The 24,859-nt window shown below is 51.7% G+C and overlaps 1 protein-coding gene across 1 annotated transcript in view; it reads left to right on the plus strand.

Annotated features, from left to right (window-relative positions):
• Positions 1–24,859, plus strand: part of LOC144936968 (uncharacterized) — a 111,696-nt gene that overhangs the window by 3,041 nt on the left and 83,796 nt on the right. The window contains exon 2 of the mRNA XM_078864225.1: positions 8,725–8,919. The gene's annotated coding sequence lies outside the window, so the exon portion shown is untranslated. The remainder of the gene's footprint in view (positions 1–8,724; positions 8,920–24,859) is intronic.

Consider the following 24,859-nt stretch of genomic DNA (forward strand, 5'->3'; position numbering starts at 1 on the left):
TCTTGCATTGCAAACAATTGACTCTGGAAATGTAATTGCGGTAATAGCATGCATACGCTCACACTGACAAAGACCCCCCGTATAGCCTTCAATAGACTGGTGGGGCAAGTGCTGTTAGCGAGTAGCACCTATGAAGGTCATCACCACCACCATCACTACCACCACCATAATCACCATAATCACAACCTCCATTAAAGCTGCCAGCATCACCCCCTCTCCACCACTACTGCCATCATCACCATCATCATCACGGACACCATCACCACGATCATCGCCTCCATCACCCTCCAAAGACAAAGATCCCCCGTGTAGCCTTAACAGACTGTTGGGGCATGTACTGTTAGCGAGGAGCAGCACCTGTTAAGGCCGGCACGGCGCACGAGGGAGTGTTGTGGTAACCACCATGCCCTCCCGGCCTACTTTGTCTCCCCAGTGGCGATGTGTTCACTCCGCACCGCATTCTTAGTTTGATGCTGAGATAATCTACCACTGACATTGGACGGCGTGAGCGGGTAGCCGGGATGGTAACGCAGCGCCAACACAAACAAAAGGCAAATACAAAGATTCCCCGTATAGCCTGTAATAGACTGTTGGGGAAAGTGCTGTTAGCGAGGCACCTATGAAGGCCGGCACGGCACACAAGGGGGTGGGTGGCCAACACCACGCCCGGCCGCCTTTGTCCCCCTAGTGGCGATGTTTACACACCGTGCCAGGTAATCATTCGAGGCTGAGTCGACCTAAGGGAGGCCCAGGACCGTTTCATATAATCGTCACTCGTGTTAGCCGTGAGTGAGAATCGAACTCGGGTCTCTTTGGTTCGCAGCGCGCTAACCGCTACTCTACCGCTCACCCCACACGGACACACAGACACACGGACACACAGACACACGGACACACAGACACACGGACACACAGACACACGGACACGTGCACTCACACACGCAACGCCGTGCTTTCAATAGAGAATTGGCTTTGGAAATTCAATTGCAGTAATAGCGGTCACAATGCGCGGGTACACACACACGCACGTGCACACTCACACACCGAGACAAAAAGGTTGGGGCAAGTGCTGTTAGCGAGCACCTGTGAAGGGCAGAACGGCACACGAGGGGGTGGGTGGCCAGCACCACGCCCGGCCGCCTTTGTCTCCCCAGTGACGATGTTTACACACCGCACCAGGTACTCATTCGAGGCTGAGTCGATCTAGGGGAGGCCCAGGACCGGTTTAGATATTCGTCACTGGTGTTGGCCGTGAGTGGGAATCGAACGTAGCGCAACGCGCTAACCGCTACGCCACCTACACACGCACACTTGCACACAGGAAGACACGCTCACACATACACTGTGTCCATTCTACCTCCTATTCCCCCTTACCCAGTCTTCTCTCACCACCTACACCTCGTCGCTACCTCCTCCTCATCGTCCCATCCACCTCGTCCTCTCTCCCACCTCCTCCTCTCCCGCACCTCCTCTTCTCTGCTGTCACCTCATCCTCCTCTTCCCTACCTCATCCTCACCATCACCTCCTCTTCGTTACAGGGAAGCGTTGACCTCGCCGGGGAATCTCACAAACGGAAACTCAAACATCGAGGAGGAGGAGGATTGGGGGGAGGAGGCTCGGGGGGTGGGGGGGGGCTGAACTCCCCCTCGGAGTGGGATTAGGGTCATGGAGAGAATGCGTCCCAATAGCTTAACTCTATATCCCTCTATCTGTGGTATTCCTGGACAAATTATTATTATCATCATCATCAGTCATCTCCCATGGTCAATCCATTTCTGGATAAAGGCCTCCTCTGTGATTCTGATCAGACGTCCAAATGCTGTAAATACAATGCAGCCACCAACTCTTATCATCCACTCTGTCTCTCAGCTGGCCTTTCTCTTTATGTGCAATGAAAATGGATCATTGCCCGTAACGTCGCCTATTACATATTTTGACTTAAAGCTTTCGTGACTGCAGGGATTCATATTCTTTGGGTCTTTCGGTAAAGCCACGTAGATAGAGGAAAAACGAGCACGGTGGCTGTGTTAGTGAGACATTTAACCTGTTAATGTAACGACATTTAACATCAGCGAGTCGAAAATAGCTACTAACATCGGCAGGTTGGATGGAAACATCACAGCCAGTTATTACTTAAACTGGTTGATAACGTCCTTCCAATGATTGCTCAGTTTGTACCCATCTTCTCGGTTGAAATTCTGTCTGTGTCTATATGTCTGGATGGCTTCATGAACGAATCTTTGCTGATAGCCAGTGGGTTTGCAGAGTACCTTCGACTTGGAAAAAACAATTTCGTGAGCCCACCGCATTAAAACAATGATCAGCCACGGACGAGGTATTGGTCATACCGTGTTTAGGATCTGCCCTATCTTCACGAACACGGTCCAAGACATGTCGCTTAGTTTCCCCAGTGTAACTACTGCCGCAGACACAGCTTAGTTTGTAGACACCGGAGTACTGTATGTCAGGGATCACATCCTTCACTGATGGGATCAGATCACAAATTTTTCGTACTGTGTTGAATTGAACCTGGATCTTGTGTTTGTTCATGGTTTTGGAAATCCTTTTAGTGACCCCTGCTATGTTTAAATTGTTCTTGACACGGAACGTGTTGAGTTTCATTGCTTGTGCACCACTGCAGCAGCAGCAGCATCACCACTAAATCTGCGAAAAGAAGGGCTTCACAGTTTATCGGATTAATCCAGTCTCAATCGAGATTCCGAAATCATTTGTCCGAGTACATCTTTGGATGTGCCGCCTCGCTGATGGCAGTGAGGCGGTGGTCGCCGATCGATCTGCCGACTGCTGTCCATTAAACACGCTGGGCCCTCTCTCTGGGTCAGGTCACGCTCCTCCCATCAAAAAACAAACTCGCCCTTTGTAAAGGGGACAGCATACGCCGTTGGATGTATTTATTTACTTTTAGATGTTTGGGAAACGTCTCGTCCTCGTACCAGATGCGCGTTCTCCAGTTCCCTGCAGAACTAATGGGCAAAACAAGTTTTCGTTCAGTGAATCATTAATGCCACCATAGGGGTGGGGTAGGTCATGCAGTTACATTTTTATTCCTGCGTGCACGGTTTTCATCAGTGGCGAGTGATATCTGAATCTGTCCTTCCTGGGCAACCCCCCCTCCCCTCTCACCCCGTATTATTACAAACCTGCATTGACCCAGCGTGATGAAGTATGGTCTATACCACAACAACAATAACAACCTACCCACACAATTTATACGGCGTGGGCAGGACTTCATCTAGCAGTGGATTGAAACAGAGCTCAAAGTTATTACGATTTTACCACGGTTGTCAGCTCCGATTATGACGGTTTGGGTCCGTACGTTGCGAAAGAAGTTCAACATTATTGTAATTATTGTTCCAACAGATGACGACAAAACGAGTTACGTAAGAATCGTTATTGGAAAGCCATCGTGAGATACACCGTCTGAAGCTTATCGTGAAAATGTTAACAGAATCAGAATCAGATTTATGTAAACTGGAGGAATCCGATGAGCTATGAAGCTCATTTTCACAGACGTCCAGTCGACACTCGTAGACTTGTGGAATTGCAAATGAATTTATCTCATCACTTAAAGCAGTGGTTCTTAAGCTTCACTGCCGCATTGCAACCCGTTGGTTCTCAATCGTAAAACATGTTTTATAACGTGAATAAATACCTCGGGTTTGGTGATACAAAGTAGTTCTAACTTACGTGCACGCGCTTAATTTGTGTTTCGATGATTTACCTTCTAAATAAATCAGGGGATCTCGCACCCACAGGGGCTTCGTGCACCCCAGGTTAAGAACCACTGACTGAAACAAATTAAGTGGTGCTGCTGCTGCTGCGGTGGCTCACAATTAACTCAACACCGCGGCCTTGAGACGGACAACGGAGATAACGTTCAGGATGTTAACCCCTAGCGCGCTGCACCGCACCAGTGTTCGCTCGCTCGCACACGGAGGGCTCAGAGGCGCTAGGAGGAGGCGAGCGGCAGGGCAGTCGCCGCGCTATGAATCGGCGCCAACAATTTTCCAAGCTCTGCGGTCCTCTGTTTTCGGCCACTAAGGCTACACAAATAACAACAACTACACAACGAGGTGACGTTTAGGCAATGGCGCTTCTCTTCTTCGAAACATTTTTATTCCTATGAGAGTATACTCTTTGTTTTTTTCGGTAAAGTTTAATTTAAATGAATTTATTTTATTTTTTTACCTACGTGACTTTACCGACAAAACCAAAGAGTATGAATCCTTGCAGTCACGAAAACTTCAAATCTAGAATCCTATGAGAGTGGCGCTTCGTGTAGCCCTCAGAGAGTCGATTAGGCGTCAGATGTCAGTGCGGATTGGATTCAAACGATCGATGTGTGTGTGTGTTGAACTTCTTTCGCACCGTACGCAGACAACCGCGATAATCGAAGGTGCGGATGTTTCTTATTCACGTCTGGTTTTGTTTATACCGACTCGTGTGTGTCATTTCTCTTTCTAGTGATCTCGACACTTTGTGATCTCTCTCTGCAGTTTGTGATCTCGGCAGTTTGTGATCTCTGCAGTTTGTGATCTCGGCAGTTTGTGGTCTCGGCAGTTTGTGATCTCGGCAGTTTGTGATCTCGACACTTTGTGATCTCTCTCTGCAGTTTGTGATCTCTGCAGTTTGTGATCTCTGCAGTTTGTGATCTCGGCAGTTTGTGGTCTCGGCAGTTTGTGATCTCGGCAGTTTGTGATCTCGACACTTTGTGATCTCTGTAGTTTGTGATCTCGGCAGTTTGTGATCTCGGCAGTTTGTGGTCTCTGCAGTTTGTGGTCTCTGCAGTTTGTGATCTCGGCAGTTTGTGATCTCGGCAGTTTGTGATCTCTGCAGTTTGTGATCTCGGCAGTTTGTGATCTCTGCAGTTTGTGATCTCGGCAGTTTGTGATCTCTGCAGTTTGTGATCTCGGCAGTTTGTGATCTCGGCAGTTTGTGGTCTCTGCAGTTTGTGATCTCTGCAGTTTGTGATCTCGGCAGTTTGTGATCTCTGCAGTTTGTGATCTCTGCAGTTTGTGATCTCAGCAGTTTGTGATCTCGGCAGTTTGTGATCTCTGCAGTTTGTGATCTCGGCAGTTTGTGGTCTCTGCAGTTTGTGATCTCTGCAGTTTGTGATCTCTGCAGTTTGTGATCTCTGCAGTTTGTGATCTCGGCAGTTTGTGATCTCGGCAGTTTGTGATCTCTGCAGTTTGTGATCTCTGCAGTTTGTGATCTCTGCAGTTTGTGATCTCGGCAGTTTGTGATCTCGGCAGTTTGTGGTCTCTGCAGTTTGTGATCTCTGCAGTTTGTGATCTCTGCAGTTTGTGATCTCGGCAGTTTGTGATCTCGGCAGTTTGTGGTCTCTGCAGTTTGTGATCTCTGCAGTTTGTGATCTCTGCAGTTTGTGATCTCTGCAGTTTGTGATCTCGGCAGTTTGTGATCTCGGCAGTTTGTGATCTCTGCAGTTTGTGATCTCTGCAGTTTGTGATCTCGGCAGTTTGTGATCTCTGCAGTTTGTGATCTCGGCAGTTTGTGATCTCGGCAGTTTGTGATCTCGGCAGTTTGTGGTCTCTGCAGTTTGTGATCTCTGCAGTTTGTGATCTCGGCAGTTTGTGATCTCTGCAGTTTGTGATCTCTGCAGTTTGTGATCTCGGCAGTTTGTGATCTCTGCAGTTTGTGATCTCGGCAGTTTGTGATCTCTGCAGTTTGTGATCTCTGCAGTTTGTGATCTCGGCAGTTTGTGATCTCTGCAGTTTGTGATCTCGGCAGTTTGTGATCTCGGCAGTTTGTGATCTCTGCAGTTTGTGATCTCGGCAGTTTGTGATCTCGGCAGTTTGTGATCTCTGCAGTTAGTGATCTCTGTAGTTTGTGATCTCGGCAGTTAGTGATCTCTGCAGTTTGTAATCTCGGCAGTTTGTGATCTCGGCAGTTTGTGATCTCGGCAGTTTGTGATCTCGGCAGTTTGTGATCTCTGGTGGAATGGGAAACAAACTACATTTGCACCACCCACGATGGTCCTCCCTCTCCCTCTTACTCTCTCCAGCCCCTCCGCCCCATTCGCCCCACATCTCTCCCACCTCCTCCCCTCCCTCCCCCTCCGTGGAGTCGCTACGACGGCCAAGTGGGGAGCTCCGCTTTAGAGAGACGGGGGAAGTTGGGGGGAGGGTGGCAGGGAGAGGGAATTGGTGCTACGCGCTTCAGGAGAGGCGCGGGGGGGGTGGGTGCTTTTGGGATGATAACGGGAAGGGCGCGGGGAGGAGTGGAGGGAGGTGGGGGGATGTGGGGGGAGGTGGGGGGAGGGTGGGGGGGGTGAATTGGGGGGTGACCGGAAAGTCACGCAGAGGAAGCGAGGCTAAGGAGTGGGGAGTGGCTTGGAGTTCGGAGTTCGAAATAAATTAATAACTGTTTCTTTTTTCTAGGGAAGCTCGGCTTCATCATCATAATCATCATCAACTAATCGTCATAATCTATAATGTCAAACCACGATGATCAGACTGTTCGTCTAGATGAGCATCAACCGAATCATTATCATCTCTCACCACACAAAATGATCACCACAATTCATCTGAATGAGACTGTCGGTTGAATCGAATCGCATCCCAGTAACGGGGACAATTAATCGAATCACAAAGTCTGTTGGTGGGGGATTTGGGAGGGGGTAAAACATGGTGGGGGTGGGGGGGGTATTATTGAGCGGTGGCGCAGCAGTTAGCACACTGCGTTACGAACCCGGCGGCCCGAGTTCGATTCCGATCATGGGCCTCCCCTATGTCGACTCAACCTCAAATTAGTTTTTGGTGCGATGGTATAAAGTCGCGGTTCCTGCCCACCCACCTCCTTCGTGTGCCGTGTCGGCCTTCACAGGTGCTCGCCAACAGCACTTGCCCCAACAGTCTGTTACAGGCTACACGGGGGATCTTTATCGGGGGATAATATTGTAACCAGAGTTTACAGCCCTTTGTCAAATCCACTGCTGGATGAAGGACTCCCCTTACACACACGTGTATGTTGCGGTGGAGTTGTTTGACCATACTTCACCACGCGGGTTGCTGGAAGGCTGCAGGAGCCCGGGCCCGGCTCAGAACATAACGCGCCACTGATGGCGGCCGTGACTGCGAAGCGAACTTCGGTGTACCTCGGTTCCTAGCAGGCAGTGCGCCAATCGCTGCACCACCACTCCTTCACTGATGGGAGGCAGGGGAATTCAAATCGCAGAGATTCAGTAACTCTGCCATTAAATACACACACACACACAACGACCTTTGATGTCATATACAATATATACTGTTAATGTGTGTGTAGAACGTACTATGGTTCATACATTGGGGAGCGGTGGCGCAATGATTAGCGCACTGCACTATGAACCCTGCGACTTGAGCTCGATTCCCGGCAACGTCTAACATCAGTGGCGGGTGATATCCAAACCAACCCCGCCACACCAACCCCGCCACACCAACCCTGCCACACCAACCCTAACCAGTGTGGTGAAGTATGGTCAAAAAGCAACTTCCCGACACTTCACTGGGGAGGACTCGATCCAGATAACTCGAAACAACAACAACAACAACAACCAAAACAACAATCTTTGTAATTGTTGTTTATATTTAATTGTAAACGCCTATACTTTTGTCTACAACGTGAACGGCCACTGCATTAGTGTCGTTAACCCGTGTAGATTTACATTGTCTGAGTACACATTGCCACACGAGAATTTGTTTTCTTTCATTACTTTTACGGCCATCCAAAGTCTAAAGTGCGCAGCGCCACCACGGCCGAATTTTCAGTTCTTTTTAATATTTATACAATAAGTCTGTAAATAATACCATCATTCATCAATTTTATTGCAGGGGAGAGGGGAGAGGCGAGGGGGGGGGTGGAGGGAGGGGCTGGGGGGGGGTGCAATTATGCGCATGCGCAGTCGATGATTCTCTTTAAGAGCACCCAGATTCACTCTGCCGCTGATGATGATGAAACGAGGTGATGACGCGTGACGAGGTGAGCGGCGATCGTGGAGTGAGAAAGTGACGAGGAATTGTTTATTTGGGGGCGGGGGGGGGGGTGGTCTCGGCGAAGATGTCGACGTGGACGCTCGGGGTTAGGGTTAGGGATAGGGTGATACGGAGTGTCTGATTGGCCGAAGCGGCTTGAGTGATGAAAGCTGTGATCGGGGCGAGAGTTGAGGGCGAGTGTTCGGGCCCACGTGTGGGCACCGTGGTTATGGTTCGGCCTCCTACAGGTCTGTGGTTAGAGTCGAGGAGTTCAAGGGGGTAGAGTTAGTGTCTGGTTAGCTCGTTAGTTATGGTTCGTGTCTGCCTGGGTGATTGGTAATAATTGACATTTCATCAAACCGCCGCCAACCAAGGAGACAGCCAGCCACTGATTCTATCCCGCTAGTTAACCATAACCCTGAGTAGCGAACCACCTCACAATATCCACCCAGAATTTAGAGTACTCGCCCTATCAGAGACTCAAATCCACAGCTATAACCAGATCTCCCGCGAAGTTCTCTCTCCAGGGTTTTTTTTCATCTTTAAAATCGGCAATGGCTCAGAACGCAAGAGGTGCAGTTAAATCGACGCGGCTTTTTTATACAGAGGTCGCTTCAAGGTTTAAAGAAACAAAAAACAACCCAAAACAAATGTTAATCCACACTCCCCCACCCTTTCACCCCCAACCCCCAACCACCGCGTGCACCACTCATCCCACCGCTCTCTTTATCCCAGGATCCGTGTCACGTGCGTGTGATCCGTGTCACACGCCGCTCGCGCCGAGAAGCCCTAATTGCCGGAGAGCGATTGGCTAAATTCATGCGCCACGCGTGGAGGAATTAATCACTCGCAAGGCGCGCATCGAGAGCGCCGGGCAGCAGAGAGGCAGGACGAGAGGGAGGTGGCGTTTGGGTGAGGATCGACGCCGAGGTAAGTTTCACGCGAGCAAAGAAGGCTGACGCACGCACACGCGCACACGCAGATACACTGACACACAGACACACTGACACGCGCACACGCAGACACTGACACACACACGAAGACGCACTGACACGCACACACACGCAGACACACTGACACGCGCACACGCAGACACACTGACACGCACACGTAGACTCACTGACACGCACACGCAGACACTGACACACGTAGACTCACTGACACGCACACGCAGACACACTGACACACACGAAGGCACACTGACACACAAGCAGACACACTGACACGCACACACGCAGACACAAACGCAGACAAACAGGCGGAGCGAGACAGAGAGACAGACAGACTGACACAGACACACAGAAAGAGATGAAGTCAAAGATCCTCCATAACTCCAACAAACTGCAAGGGGCAAGTGCTGTTAGCGAGCAGCACCTATGAAGGCTGGAACGGCACACGAGGGGTGGGTGGCCAGCACCATACCAGGCCGCCTTTGTCTCCCTAGTGGAAATGCTTTACACATCGCAGCAGTTACTGATTTGAGGCTGAGTCGACCTAGGGGGAGGCTCAGGACCGGTTCAGAACATAATCTTCACTCGTGATGAGCGGGAATCGAACTCGGGCCGTCGAGGCCGTAGCGCGGCTCGCGAACCGCGACTCGACTGTTCCCCACAGACAACAAAGACAACGATCCCCGTATAGCCTTCACGGACTTTCGGGGGCAAGTGCTGTTCGCGACACGCACACATTGCCACACACAGACACACAGACTGGCACACAAACACACAGACAGACCCACACACACACAGACATACACACAGACAGAGACACGAATAGTGTGCTCCCCTCCTCGACTCTCCACGTGTTCCTGCCCCCCACTCCCCCCTGCCCTCCTCCCCTCCCCCTCCCCTCCGCCCCCTCACCTACCCCCTCTCGCCGTCACGGCTTCCTTCTCTCCCGGGCCATCCCCGTGCGCGAAGGCCACGTGACGGAGTCTGATGTCGACGTTTTCACTCTGAGCTTTGTAAAGTTCATTCCACATCATCTTCATCATCATCATGTTCATCATCGTCGACATCATCATCTTCATCACCATCTTCATCATCATCGTCTTAATCGTCATCATCACCCTCTTCATTATCACCATCATCATCATGTTAATCGTTTTCATCATCATCTCCGTCATCATCATGCTGCAATCTAAGAGGCTGCCGGTTCGATCTGCCGGCGTGGCAGTTAAGTCACCACCCACCTCCCTGCCCCCCCCCCCCCCCATAGACCATCTTTGTCTTTCACGCAGCAGTCCGAACGGGTACAGCGACTACAGCCACAGTTTAGTCGATGGGCAGGTCACGTGGTGGTGGTGGTGGTGGGAAGAACTGTGGATGCTGCCATCTCTTCTTCCAAGGCGTTTGGTCAATGTGGAAGGGTTTACAAATATGTATATCTGTGTGTGTGTGTGCTCAATCACTCCGCTGTGTCTCGTTGATCTCCTTCCACCAGCGGTGGAGCGAGAGAACCATTGCAGGGACTTGGCGCTTTTAGTCGTCGACCAGCGAGAAATCGGTGGCTCTGTCACCTGGGGGGGGGGGGGTGGGGGGTAACAAAACCCGGGGTGGAGCTCGTTCCGTGATCAAACAAAAAAAACTGGATCCTGGAGCCATCGACGCTGGGCGGATGGTTTATCGCAGTCTCTTCTGGCAGTAAAATAATGACAAGTTCCTGTGTTATAAACAAGTTCCTGTTTATTCAAAAATGTTTGGGGATTGTGGCGGTGGGGGTGGGGGGGAGGGTCGTGGAGAGGGGTGGCGAGGGGGTGGTACGGGGTGGGGGGGGATCCAGGATCGAAGGGAGCAGTGCTGGGGTAGAAGGGCCGAGCGGTGTTCATGACAAAGTCACATTGAGTCCCCTCAGTCGCAACTCTCCCCCTGTTTAACGACCTGAATCTGTGGTGGAAATTCCACATCATCGCACCAGGTACATTGTCGTCACTGGGGAGACAAAGGCGGCCGGGCGTGGTGTTGGCCACTCATCTGCCACCAGCGCCATCACCAGCACCACCACCAGCAATTTCACTAGCACCACCAGCACCACCAGCACCATCACTACCACAATAACTACCACCATCACCACCACCATCACCACCAATAATACCACCATCACCACCACCATCACCACCACCAGCACCAGCAACATCACCACCAGCACCACCACCATCACTACCACCACTACCACCACTACCACCACCACCCACCATCATCACCACCACCACCATCACCACCATCACCACCACCACCATCACCGCCATCACTACCATCACCGCCACCAGCATCACCAGCACCACCAACGTAACGCGGTTAATGATGACCGATTCAGGACTCAGTTTACCTCGAGGGAAAGGCCCATGACCGATGCAGACAGCTTCTCGTGCATTGTTATTGTTACACACGATGATGATGATGACGATGATTATTATTAACATTCGTGTGTATATAATATATAATTATAAAATTTAGAATTATTAAATAGTAGGCGTCAGAGTCTCGGGTCGGTGTGTCGGTGAATTTAATCACGGGTGAATGAAGATCAGGCCGTGTGCGCGAGTGACGGGGTCGCGGGCATGTGAGTGTGTATGTGTGTATGTGTGTGTGTATGTGTGTATGTGTGTGTGTGTGTATGTGCGTGTGTATGTGCGTGTGTGTGTGTATGTATGTGGGTGTGTATGTATGTGAGTGTGTATGTGAGTATGTGAGTGTATGTGTGTGTATGTGCGTGTGTATGTGCGTGTGTATGTGTGTGTATGTATGTGTGTATGTATGTGTGTATGTGAGTGTGTATATGCGTGTATGTGTGTATGTGTGTATGTATGTGGGTGTGTATGTATGTGAGTGTGTATGTGAGTATGTGTGTGTATGTGCGTGTGTATGTGCGTGTGTATGTGTGTGTATGTATGTGTGTATGTATGTGAGTGTGTATGTGAGTTTGTGAGTGTGTGTGTATGTGTTGGGAGCGGTAGTGTAGCGGCTAACGCGCTGCGCTATGAACCTGGTGACCCGGGTTCGATTCCCGCTCACGGCCAACACCAGTGACGATTATCTGAACCGGTCCAGCACTTTCCCCAACAGTCCGTGTTACAGGCGAGGCTATACGGGGGATCTTTGTCTTTTGTGTGTATGTGTCTCTGTTTGGTGGGGAACGGTGGCGCAGTGGTTAGCGCACTGTGCTACCGACCCGGCAAACCCGAGTTCAATTCCCGCTCACGGTCAACAGCATTGACGATTATCTCACCGTCTGGACCGGTCCTGGGCCTCCCCCGCGGACCTAGCTTGAATCAGCCTTAAATGACTATCACAGCTGGTGTGTATCTGTGTACATGTGTGTGTAACATGATAAGTGGGGAGACAAAGGCGGCCGGGCGGGCGTGGGCCACACCACCCCACCTCCTACGTCGTTTTTTCCGGCCTTCATAGCACTTGCCCCGACAATCTGTCGAGGCTATACGGCGGGGGGGGATCTTTGTCAGTGTGCGTTCATCGTAACACTCGGAGCAATTACACGCTCTGTGCTATATTATACCCCGTATAAATACACACACGCACACACCGGCACACTGTGAAGCGCTTGCAGCTGTATTATCACGTATGATTGTGCCGTGCCGGGAAGAAATAATAATCTCTCTAGCCCGGGAGCGAGAGAGCAAGTGTGAGAGAGAGGGAGAGTGAGAAGGAGAGAGAGGTAAGGAGACAGAGAGAGAGCAAAAGAGAGAGGTAATGAGAGAGAGAGAGAGAGAGCGATGAAGCGAGATAGAGGGAGCGGGGTACGAAGGTGAGGGTGGTGGAGGAGCACGATGGGGGAGAGACTGGAGAGTTACTGAGCTCGTTCGAGACAGTTTAATACAGACACGGCGCGAGACATCGACTTCAAAACCCGGGGAGCGGAGATTGGAGTGGGGGGGGGATCGCTGCGAGCGGAGCGCCTCTCCCGAGTTTCGGGTAGAAGCGCAGGACTGCAATGCCTTGCTCACGCCACTGCTGCCAGAAAGGGCAGCGAGTATTATGTATTTATAAAATATAAATATATAATCATACAATCATTTGTCAAACTAACTGCTGGGTGAAGGCGTCACCCCCAAATGCCCCGTGTTGGTCGTAACGGTTTTTTTTAAACCATACTTCACCAGACTCAGACAACCACCCATAGACTCGCAGAGAGACCCATAGACTCCCATATAGACCCACAAACTCCCACAGCCAACCACAGACTCACACAACCACTCATCGACTCGCGGAGAGACCCATAGACTCCCATATAGACTCACAAACTCCCACAGCCATCCACAGACTCACACAACCACTCACTGACTCGTGGAGAGACCCATAGACTCCCATATAGACCCACAAACTCCCACAGCCATCCACAGACTCACACAACCACTCATAGACTCGCGGAGAGACCCATATACTCTCATATAGACCCACGAACTCTCACAGCCAACCAGAGACTCACACAACCACTCATAGACTCACAGGGAGACCCATAGACGCGCACACACGCCTAGCTATAACCGACTGGTATCTGTTTCTGACCGCCGTCTCGAAACAACGGTGGCATTCAGACAGCGCGCTTGCAGTGCGGGAACTGCTAGCGAGTATCAGAATCTGTATTCATACTGGAAGAATCCGATGAGTTGTAAAGCTCTTTTGCACAGATGTCCAGTCGCAGCAACGCCCAATGAAGGTGAGCACGGCGCCCGAGTGGGTGGCTGAGCGGTCAGCGTCACGGGCTCGTGGACCCGTGGCGCTTAACCCTCAAGCACGCGAGTTCAACCCCCGATGAAGCTTGCAGAGCCGAATGGAGGTGACGAGAACTCGCAGGGAAACCCCGAACCTGTGAAAGACCCAACGCAGAAGATTTCCCTGGGTTTGATCTTCCACGAAGCTCACGGTTCATCCTCAAGGGCATCCACTGCACAAACCGTGGCAGTAGATGCGGGATAGCCTGACGATGCTTACATTGCAAAGTGTAAAACCTCTCCAGCAGTCTGTGGTCATCCAGCACAGGCCGTGCGACGACGCTCATCGCCCGATCCACAGAGACGAGGGAGACGTCGCAGCGACGACACAAACTCCGCTGTCATCTGTGGCTGAATGTGAGATTGCAGTCGTTGCTCTACATGAACAGCAGCAGCAGCCGCCGTACGACACGAGACGAAGAAGAAGACCACGGTTTTTGCCGAGGCTGTGACGGGTGGTTGATCGGTGGGGGGGGGGGGCTACACCGCACAAATCGACAGCCGGATCCAGATCCGACGTCGTTGAAACTGAGAATGTGCTCGCGTGGTCAGTCCACAAACCAGCATGCTGCCTGAAACTCGAGCAGCGTTGGCGATGCGAGGGGGTGCACGTGGCTGCGTGTGTCTACCCGAAGCCTCCCCTAGGTAGACTCAACCTAAAGTGAGGGTCATTAAGCGGCAGTGGATTTATTGTGTGGGTGTGGGTGTGGAGCGGTGGGTCAATGGTTAGCGCGCTGCGCTATGAACCCAGCGAATTCGATTCTCACTCACGGTCAACACCACTGACGAGTATCTGAACCGGTCCTGGGCCTCCCCTAGGTCGACTCAACCTCAATGAGCATCTGGTGCACTGTGCAAACATCGCTACTGGGGAGACAAAGGCGACCGGGCGTGGTGCTGGCCACCCACCCCCTCGTGTGCCGTGCAGGCCTTCATAGGTGCTCGCTAACAGCACTTGCCCCAACAGTCTGTTACAGGCTATAGGGATGACCTTTGTCTTTGACCTTTGTCAATGTATGGTTGTGCGCATGTGTCAGCAAATGCATCTGTGTGTGCGTGCATACGTTCAGTGGGGAGCGGTGGCGCAGTGGTTAGCGCACTACGCTATCAGGCCGGAAACCCACGTTTTTGACCCACTCACCCTGCGACGAACGGCTCCTTGGTTCATTGCGATGCCATCCGCCCGATTGCACCTCCAGCGCCTCCTTGCCACGTTGTGTCGCGTCGCACCTCCAAGTCTGTGACCCCTAAACTGGCAAGAGGATTCCCATGATCCTCAGCGTGGAGCAATCTTCAACCTCCTACATCGCCAGCATCGCGTTCTTTTGAAGGCGATGCGATACGATTTTTTTTTTCATTACGCGGGGATATGGTGTGTTTAAGAGTGAGATGGAGTGAACAATGGCACGGTAATACCTCTTTGGAATGTGGTTGGCGAGGCTTACGGCTTTTGTTCACTCTCGGAGAGAGATAGGAAGAATGACTCTTAGAAAATGAGAGAATGAATTGAAGAGCGAGAGAGGTGGAATGAATCTCAGAGAGAGAGAGAGAATGATCAGAGAGAGAGAATTCATCTCAGAGAGAGAGAGAGGGAGGGGATGATTCCGAGAGAGAGAGAGATGCACGCAGGAGCTCTGTGAATGATTGCCGCAAGATGTGCCGCGTCTCTGTAACGGGGCACGCGGAAGCACGAATCATGATCACACGATGCTACTTCACCATCATCATCATCACACTAAATTAGATAAAACCGCAACACATTCGTAGATACTCTTCGGGTCTTTCGGTAAAGCCACGGAGATAGAAACATAATAATAAAAATGATAAACATGATAACAATATCACGACGTTTCGATCGCAACACAAGCAATCGTCATCAGGTGAGAGCTGCTGAGGCAGGAACACGTCGTGATATTGTTATTATTTTCATTATTTGCTCAATCTACGTGGCTTTACCGAAAGAGCCAAAGAAAATGAAATCCTGCAGTCACGAAAGCTTTAAGTCAACATTCGTAAATAATAAGCGACGTTCTGGGCGATGACCCTACTTCATCGCATGGAGAAGGTGATCCTGCATTGGCAGTTTGACGAAATTATGATAATCACTATCATATTATCTATCCATATCATCATCACAATCATCGTATAATTATCTATTCATATCATAATATTATTATCTACCCATACCATCATCACATCATCATACCTATCCATATCATCATCTCCATCATCATGTAATCTAACCATATCATCACCATCATCATCACCACCACCATCATATTATTTATCCATATCATGATCATCATCATCCCACAGTTGATATCTCGCTCCAACAAGTGGCCCCCCCTTCCCCCCCTCCCCTTCCCCCCTCCCCTCCCATTCCCTCCCTCCCCTTCCCCCCTCCACCTTCCCCCCCACCCCTTCCCTCCCCTCCCATTCCCTCCCCCTCCTCCCGCCCGATCTCCTCCATCCCCAACTCGGCTGCCAACCCCACCGCTGTGTTTGTCCATCTGGTGTCACGCGCACTGGCGGAGGAAGAGAGAGAGAGAGCGCGCGAACGATATCAGCACACGTTGCTTGTTGTTGTTGTTGTTGTTTGTTGTTGTTGTTGTCGTGTTGCTGGCGACCCCCCTCGTCGCGAGCTGTCGCTTCGAGTTGGCTGGACCATTCATCGTCTCGGGTTGAAGCAATCTGCTTGCGTTTGTCTGTGAGCGGTTTGACGCGCGCGGGAAGTCGTAGCCCGATTCGTTCCCTCTCGGTCTCTTATACATACAGTAACAACATTATTGGCTTCATATTAACATATGTTCTTTATATATACACGCTATGCACAACAACGATTTGGGTCTTTGGCAACAGCCCCAAAGGCGAAACGCCAAGCGGCAAGCAACAAGCAGCACCATCAACGTTGCACTGTAGTTGGGGAAGTATTACATCTTGACACCGTGACGTCGCAAAGATTCGCCGGCTCTGCGTGTAGCAGTAACACGTGTGTCTAACAGAGCGAGGTTATTGTTGCTGCTGTGAGGGTTTGGGGAGGAGGAGACGATGGTGGGAGAGTGGAATTGTGGAGTGGAGTAGTGCGAGGGAAGACGCCGAGAGAGAAAGAGCGAGAAGTGAGGTGACCTGCGGAGTGGTGAGTGAGTAGGTGAGTGAGTAGGTGAGTGAGTAGGTGAGTGAGTAGGTGAGTGAGTAGGTGAGTGGGTAGGTGAGTGAGTAGGTGAGTGAGTAGGTGAGTGAGTAGGTGAGTGAGTAGGTGAGTGAGTAGGTGAGTGAGTAGGTGAGTGAGTAGGTGAGTGAGTAGGTGAGTGAGTAGGTGAGTGAGTAGGTGAGTGAGTGTGTGAGTGAGTAGGTGAGTGAGTAGGTGAGTGAGTAGGTGAGTGAGTAGGTGAGTGAGTGTGTGAGTGAGTAGGTGAGTGAGTAGGTGAGTGAGTAGGTGAGTGAGTAGGTGAGTGAGTAGGTGAGTGAGTAGGTGAGTGAGTAGGTGAGTCCGATTTATGAAGATTGGGTAAGGAAGATAGGACAACAACAAAAGCAGTCCCAGACCACACCGAGATAACGGCACAGCAGCAGTCGTCCCTCAATACAATGTCCACATGAACATTGCACTATCAACACACGGGTAATGATGGAAGTTACAAATCACATTTGCAGCTGCGACTGCTGTATCCAGCAGCACTAATCTTCTGCTTCAGGATATGTTTTTGACGGAAGATCTACACAGACAGCCAGCCAGCCGGCCGGCCAGCCAGACAGCAAAACTTTAAATGTCTATTTTTGTTTGGACGACATATCGTGATGAGGAAGTTGGGGAGGGAAAGGGTATGACCGATCCTGTAGCTGAGTTTAAAACGACTCGCTCCCTCTCTAAGGTCAGATGGTTGTGGATTGTGACGCGGCTCGGCAGCCGTGCAGGGAGCTTGGGCAGAGATGGAGCGCTGATGTCGGAGCCAGCGCTCCACCAGGGCAAGTGGAACGACGCTCACAACAACGAGCGCAGCGCCGGGCGGGTTAAAATACAGCGAGTTGGCACAGTGGAGGGGGCATAGCTGGTGGTGCATCGACCAGTGGTCATCTCAGGCAGCGAACCCATGGCACCTGCAGGGTCTGTCCCGAGACCTCCTCCTGTCAGCGAGCCTTCGACACTTCACGTGGCCTCCACGTGCACCTAGCCTGGCACAGGCGCCGTGGTGACGTCACCGTCACTTCGTGGCGAATGGCGCGCGTCGCCATTGGTTGGTCTGTAAATGTTGGTGTGTGAATGTTGGTGTGTGAATGTTGGTGTGTGAATGTTGGTGTGTGATTGTTGGTGTGTGAATGTTGGTGTGTGAATGTTGGTGTGTGAATGTTGGTGTGTGAATGTTGGTGTGTGAATGTTGGTGTGTGAATGTTGGTGTGTGAATGTTGGTGTGTGAATGTTGGTGTGTGATTGTTGGTGTGTGAATGTTGGTGTGTGAATGTTGGTGTGTGAATGTTGGTGTGTGAATGTTGGTGTGTGAATGTTGGTGTGTGAATGTTGGTGTGTGAATGTTGGTGTGTGAATGTTGGTGTGTGAATGTTGGTGTGTGAATGTTGGTGTGTGAATGTTGGTGTGTGAATGTTGGTGTGTGAATGTTGGTGTGTGAATGTTGGTGTGTGAATGTTGGTGTGTGAATGTTGGTGTGTGAATGTTGGTGTGTGAATGTTGGTGTGTGAATGTCGGTGTGTGAATGTCGGTGCGTGAATGTCGGTGTGTGAATGTCGGTGTGTGAATGTCGGTGTGTGAATGTCGGTGTGTGAATGTTGGTGTGTGAATGTTGGTGTGTGAATGTTGGTGTGTGAATGTTGGTGTGTGAATGTTGGTGTGTGAATGTCGGTGTGTGAATGTCGGTGTGTGAATGTCGGTGTGTGAATGTCGGTGTGTGAATGTCGGTGTGTGAATGTTGGTGTGTGAATGTTGGTGTGTGAATGTTGGTGTGTGAATGTTGGTGTGTGAATGTCGGTGTGTGAATGTTGGTGTGTGAATGTTGGTGTGTGAATGTTGGTGTGTGAATGTTGGTGTGTGAATGTTGGTGTGTGAATGTCGGTGTGTGAATGTCGGTGTGTGAATGTCGGTGTGTGAATGTTGGTGTGTGAATGTTGGTGTGTGAATGTTGGTGTGTGAATGTTGGTGTGTGAATGTTGGTGTGTGAATGTTGGTGTGTGAATGTTGGTGTGTGAATGTTGGTGTGTGAATGTTGGTGTGTGATTGTTGGTGTGTGAATGTTGGTGTGTGAATGTTGGTGTGTGAATGTTGGTGTGTGAATGTTGGTGTGTGAATGTTGGTGTGTGAATGTTGGTGTGTGAATGTTGGTGTGTGAATGTTGGTGTGTGAATGTTGGTGTGTGAATGTTGGTGTGTGAATGTTGGTGTATGAATGTTGGTGTGCGTCGGTGTCTGTACGTGGGAATTCTTTCGCGCTGTACGCGGCCAACCGCGCTAATCGGCGGTGTGCTTGGTGGCAGGATGCGGCGTAAAGATTCTCGCTGACAGAGGGGAGTGTGCTGGGGGGGGGGGCTTCATCAGTGGAGGAGGAACAGGGTGAGAGGGGGGGGGGTGAATGGGGTAGGCGTAGTTGTTGGTGGGGAGGGGAGAGGGAGGGGAGAGGGAGGGGAGAGTGCGTGCAGGAGAGAAACGTAGACTGACGATATGATGAACACAAAGACAAAGATCTATAGCCTTAACTGACTGGTGGGGCAAGTGCTGTCCGCTCGTAGCGATGGCTGTGAAGGACATCACGACGCAAACTCAAGGCGGGTGGATGCGGTAGGGCTTGGCCACCAGCACCACCGCCAACACCACTCCGCCCGGCCGCCTTTGTCTCTCCCCCCCCCCCCCCATCGCTGACGCCCACGTGCCACAAGCAAGACTCACGCGCAAAGCGAAATATCTGCGGTGTAGCGTTTGACAGACTGTCCAGGACATACAAAATAAATACACGCCCGCCCTGGGCGAGTGCAATGGACCAGCTCACGGCTAATTAATCTCGAAGCCCAAACCACCACGACCACCACCGCCACCACCGCCACCACTATTTGAACAGTAAATGAAACCAATTCACTGGCCTCATTTTGATTTAGCAATTAAACCACCATTATATTTTTTTATTATTGTTGTATCCATTAGCTGGGGGGGGGGGGTGGTTAGGCTATGCGCATGGGCCCTGAAACGCGAGCGCCGCATGGGATGTTGCGAAACCCCTTTGCCCCGTGGGCGGGAGCCGAGACGGAGCCGTGAAGGTGGTTACAGCAACCGTGTGTGTGGACTAATCTCCATCTGTTTCGATCTGTACGGGGATAAAGTGTTGCCCCCTCGCACACGTGGATTTTATCCCGGTAGCTCCAATGACCCTCCCCCCACCCCACGTGTATATAAACAACTCACTCAGTTGTGCTGAACACATCTTAATATGTAGAGCATCGCAAAGCTTAGGCAATGTGTCGTGGTGGCGCCCGCTCGCAGCCTGGACGATGATTCCTTGCTGCCTTCCAGCTCTGTCTGTGGCTCCTGGGCAATTGAGCGAAATTCAATTTGAGTGACCGCGACGCCACATATTACACCAAATGTTATTATGATTACTGATGACAATTGTATAATCAGTAGTGTTCATTTGGTGGAACAGCTGGTTTGTTAGTGCGCTGCTATAGTCACAACAGTTGTTTTTAAGTCGTTTTCATGTTTAACCAGATGAGGCCCCGTGAGCTGTATAGCTCATTTTCAGAAGCGACCTGGCCACAAATTATAGCTCAACAAATCGGTTTACCATCCTTGTGGAGATTCAACGCGTGATGTCGATTTTAAATGTGGAGGGAATACCCGGAGGACCCGGATACAATTTCACGCGATCACGGGGAGAGAGACACACAAACTCCAAACATACAGCAGGCGTCCGCATCGAAGCCACGACCTCCTGCATACCAGGCGAGGTAGTTAACATCTCCTAGCCACCGCAGCGCTAGGAGACCACAGCGAGCGCACTGTTGTTGTTGTTGTTGACGAATGCGATATTGGCATCCACGGATGGAAACGCGCCTTTACAAATGTAAATTATTATTGAGTCGTGCTTAATTGTTAATTGTGCCGGTGGCATCACCCGCTTCCAAACGCAGCATCATCGACATCAGCAGCAGCAGCAGGAGCAGCAGCAGCAGCAAGCATCACTAAATAATTCGGTAACATTAAATAAATCATCATGTTGCCGAACATCGGCAAGCCTCTCTCCCCCCCCCCCGTCTCTCTGCGTGCGCCTACTCTGTGTTGTTGTTGCCGGGCCACGATGCTCGCCGCAGACTCTGACCTTTTATCGCGATAACTCGCCGTATATGCAAATTGCTTTTTGATTGTTTTGTGTCGCACGAGGCCTCGCAGCAACGAAACAAGGCCCCCGTTTGATCGCTCACGTGGGCAGGCGAGTTTGGGGGGGGGGGGGGCTACGAGCTACGGGGGGGGGGCGTGTTTGTGTTTACGCGGAAATTTGTGTTTGCACTTTGTGCGAGTTTGTGTGCACGCGGCTCTGTCGGGGTGTTGTGGGCGACTGTGTGGAAATGAGTGTGCTCGTGTGTGTAAGCTGTGTGTAAGCTGGGTGTGTGTAGCTGTGTGTGTGCAGCTGGGTGTGTGTAAGCTGGGTGTGTGTAACTGTGTGTGTGTAGCTGTATGTGTGTAGCTGTGTGTGTGCAGCTGGGTGTGTGTAGCTGTGTGTATGTGCAGCTGTGTGTGTAGCTGGGTGTGTGTAGCTGTGTGTGTGTAGCTGTGTGTGTGCAGCTGGGTGTGTGTAGCTGGGTGTGTGTACCTCGGTGTGTGTAACTGGGAGTGTGTAGCTGTGTGTGGGGAGCGATAATGTAGCGGTTAGCGCACTGCGCTACGAACCTGGCGACCCGGGTTCGATTCCCGTTCACGGCCAACACCAGTGACGATTATCTGAACCGGTCCTGGGCCTCCCCTAGGTCGACTCAGCCTCAAAGTAGTACCTGGCGCGATGTGTAAACATCGTCACTAGGGAGACAAAGGCGGCCGGGCGTGGTGTTGGCCACCCACCCCCTCGTGTGCCGTGCTGGCCTTTATAGGTGCTTGTGCGTGTTTGTACCTGGGTGTAAAATTATGTTTGTGTGTGAGTGCGTGGCACGCGTGAGTGTGTCTGTGTGTCACGCGTGAGTGTGTGTCACGTGTGAGTGTGTGTGTATCACATGTAAGTGTGAGTGTCACGCGTGAGTGTGTGAGTGTGTGTGTGTGGCACGGATACCTGGGTTTGATTTCGCTGAGAGCTCCAATCCGCGTAATTGAAACGAGTAACACCGATGGAACGTTCTTCCGCAGTCATGCGCATTGAATCGTCACCGCATCGCTGGCCATTCACAGGTGTGTGTCTGTGCGTTAAGGCGACACGGGATTCTTTGTCTTTGTCTGAGTGTGTGCGCTTCATCGGTACTTCTCGCTAAAAGCACTTGCCCCAACGGGGTGTTAATGCTATATAGGGGATCTTTATGCTTGTGTGTGTGCTGCGTGTTTACGTGTGTATATCTCTGTGTATTTACGTGTGTATATCTGTGTGTGTGTTGTGTGTTTACGTGTGTACATCTGTGTGTGTGTGCTGTGCGATTATGTGTGTGTGCTGTGTGTTTACGTGTGTATATGTGTGTGTTGTGTGTTTACTTGTGTACATCTGTGTGTGTGTGTGCTGCGTGTTTACGTGTGTACATCTGTGTGTGTGTGCTGTGTGTTTACGTGTGTACATCTGTGTGTATGTGTGCTGTGTGTTTACGTGTGTACATCTGTGTGTGTGTGCTGTGTGTTTACGTGTGTACATCTGTGTGTGTGTAACGTGTGTTTACGTGTGTACATCTGTGTGTGTGTGCTGTGTGTTTACGTGTGTACATCTGTGTGTGCTGTCTGTTTACGTGTGTACATCTGTGTGTGTGTGTGCTGTCTGTTTACGTGTGTACATCTGTGTGTGTGTGCTGCTGTGTGTTTACGTGTGTACATCTGTGTGTGCTGTCTGTTTACGTGTGTACATCTGTGTGTGCTGCTGTGTGTTTACGTGTGTACATCTGTGTGTGTGTGTGCTGTCTGTTTACGTGTGTACATCTGTGTGTGTGTGCTGCTGTGTGTTTACCCGGCAACCCGGGTTCGATTCCCGCTCGCGCACGGTCGACAACAGTGATGATTATCTGAACCGGTCCTAGGCCTCCCCTAGGTCGACTCGGCCTCAAACGAGCACCCGATGTGGGCGTCTAACAACATCGCCCGCCGGGGAGCCAAGGGCGGCCGGCCGGGCGCGTAGCTGGCCACGCAACGCCTCGTGTGCCGTGCCGGCCTCAATGCGCGCTGTTGATTTCATTCCGCTCCGCTGTTGATTTTATTCCGCTCCGCTGTTGATTTCATTCCGCTCCGCTGTTGATTTCATTCCGCTCCGCTGTTTTGCTCCGGCTGCTGTTCCGCTTTCTCTCTCTTCGCCCCTCTCTGTTGCGACGTCGTGAGTCGCCCTGCGTGTCAACATCTTCGGTGACCCCCCCACGCCCCTCCCCCTCCCACCAGGGGCTCACTCGGCCAAGCGGGACTCTCTGAGCCCGGCTCTTCTCTTTGACATCGCAGCTGGTTGAACCACAACAAACTTGAACTCGTTCAGGCAATTGTGGAATTGTGGGGGGGGGGGGGGGGGGGTCGAGGGTCAATGTCGTCGGGCGTGGTGTTGGTGTACACCCGCTCACCCCCCACCCCAATCACCCCAACCCCCCACTCCCCCACCCCTACTCCCCCATCTCCCACTCCCCCCACTCCCCCCACCCCTTGTGTGTGTGTACGACTGTACGTTGAACTTTTTCTTTCGCGCCGTACGTAGCCAACCGCGCTAATCGGAGGTTGCTCCTTACCGCCCTGCATAGGTGATACTAAGCCAACAGCACTTGCCCCACCCCCCAAATCTGTCAAGGCTATACGGGGGGTCTTTGTCTTTGTAATTGGGGGGGGGGGGGTGCTATAGGAGGGGGGGGGGGCACTAGAGAGCTCCGAGCAGATGGAACTGGGGGGGGGGGCCGGATTGGGGTGTGGGGGCACTCAGTAATAGCCGCTCTCTCGCATGATTTATCATCGTTAGCGTAATTTGGCACTGGCGCAGTGTTTGGCACACCGTCGCGATCCTGCTCACACTAGCACACAGCTGTTAGCTCTCGGCACCATTAGGCAGGCCCTGGCTACTGACTTACACAGCGCAGGAGAGAGGCGGAGGGAGAGAGAGAGATGCAGCGTGGAGTGTGTGGGGAGGGGAGAGTGGCAAGAGAGCGGCAGGGCTTGAGAAAGAGAGAAGGGAGAGAGGAAGGGAGGGAGGGAGATGGTTCACCTTGAAATCGAGAGGCGCTGAGGAAGGCGTTCCAGCCAACGGGTCAGCAAGATGAGAGGTCAGTAGATGTATCTCTCTCGCTCTCTTCCTAAGAGTCAGAGAGAGAGAGAGTGTGAGGAGAGAGAGAGGCGGGGATGAGAGAGAGATGGGGAGAGTGGGTGGAGAGAAGGCGGTGAGCAGAACGTCGCGGTTTGAACCCCGGTGGGCCACCCTGGTGACTACTGCTACGACCAATGCCAACACAGCCGCCATTCGCCACTAAGTGTCTGTGACGTCACCACGGCGCCTGTGCCAGGCCGGGTGCACTTTGAGGCCACGTGAAGGGTCGAAGGCTCGCTGACGGGAGGTCACGGGACAGACCCTGCAGGTGCCATGGGTTGGCTGACTGAGATGACCGGACCAGCTGTGCCCCCTACTGTGCCAACTTGATGCATTTTAGCCTCTACCAAAGACAAAGTTCTCCCGTATAGCCTTAACAGACTGTTGGGGCAAGTGCTGTTAGCGTGCACCTATGAAGACTGGAATGGCACTCGAGGGGGTGGGTGGCCTACACCACGCCGCTACCAGCAGCACCACCATCGCCACCACCATCAGCACCACCATCGCTACCACCACCACCACTACCACCACCACTACCACCACCACTACCACCACCACCACCACCATCGCCACCAGCACCACCACCGCCACCACCAGCACCACCACCATCGCCACCGCCACCAGCACGAGGGGCGCGTGCCGCCGTCTGCTTCATACGATGACGTTCGAAGTCACGTGACGCCATTTGA

Source organism: Lampetra fluviatilis, chromosome 17 (genome assembly GCF_964198595.1).
Source record: "Lampetra fluviatilis chromosome 17, kcLamFluv1.1, whole genome shotgun sequence".
Lineage (NCBI taxonomy): Eukaryota > Metazoa > Chordata > Hyperoartia > Petromyzontiformes > Petromyzontidae > Lampetra > Lampetra fluviatilis.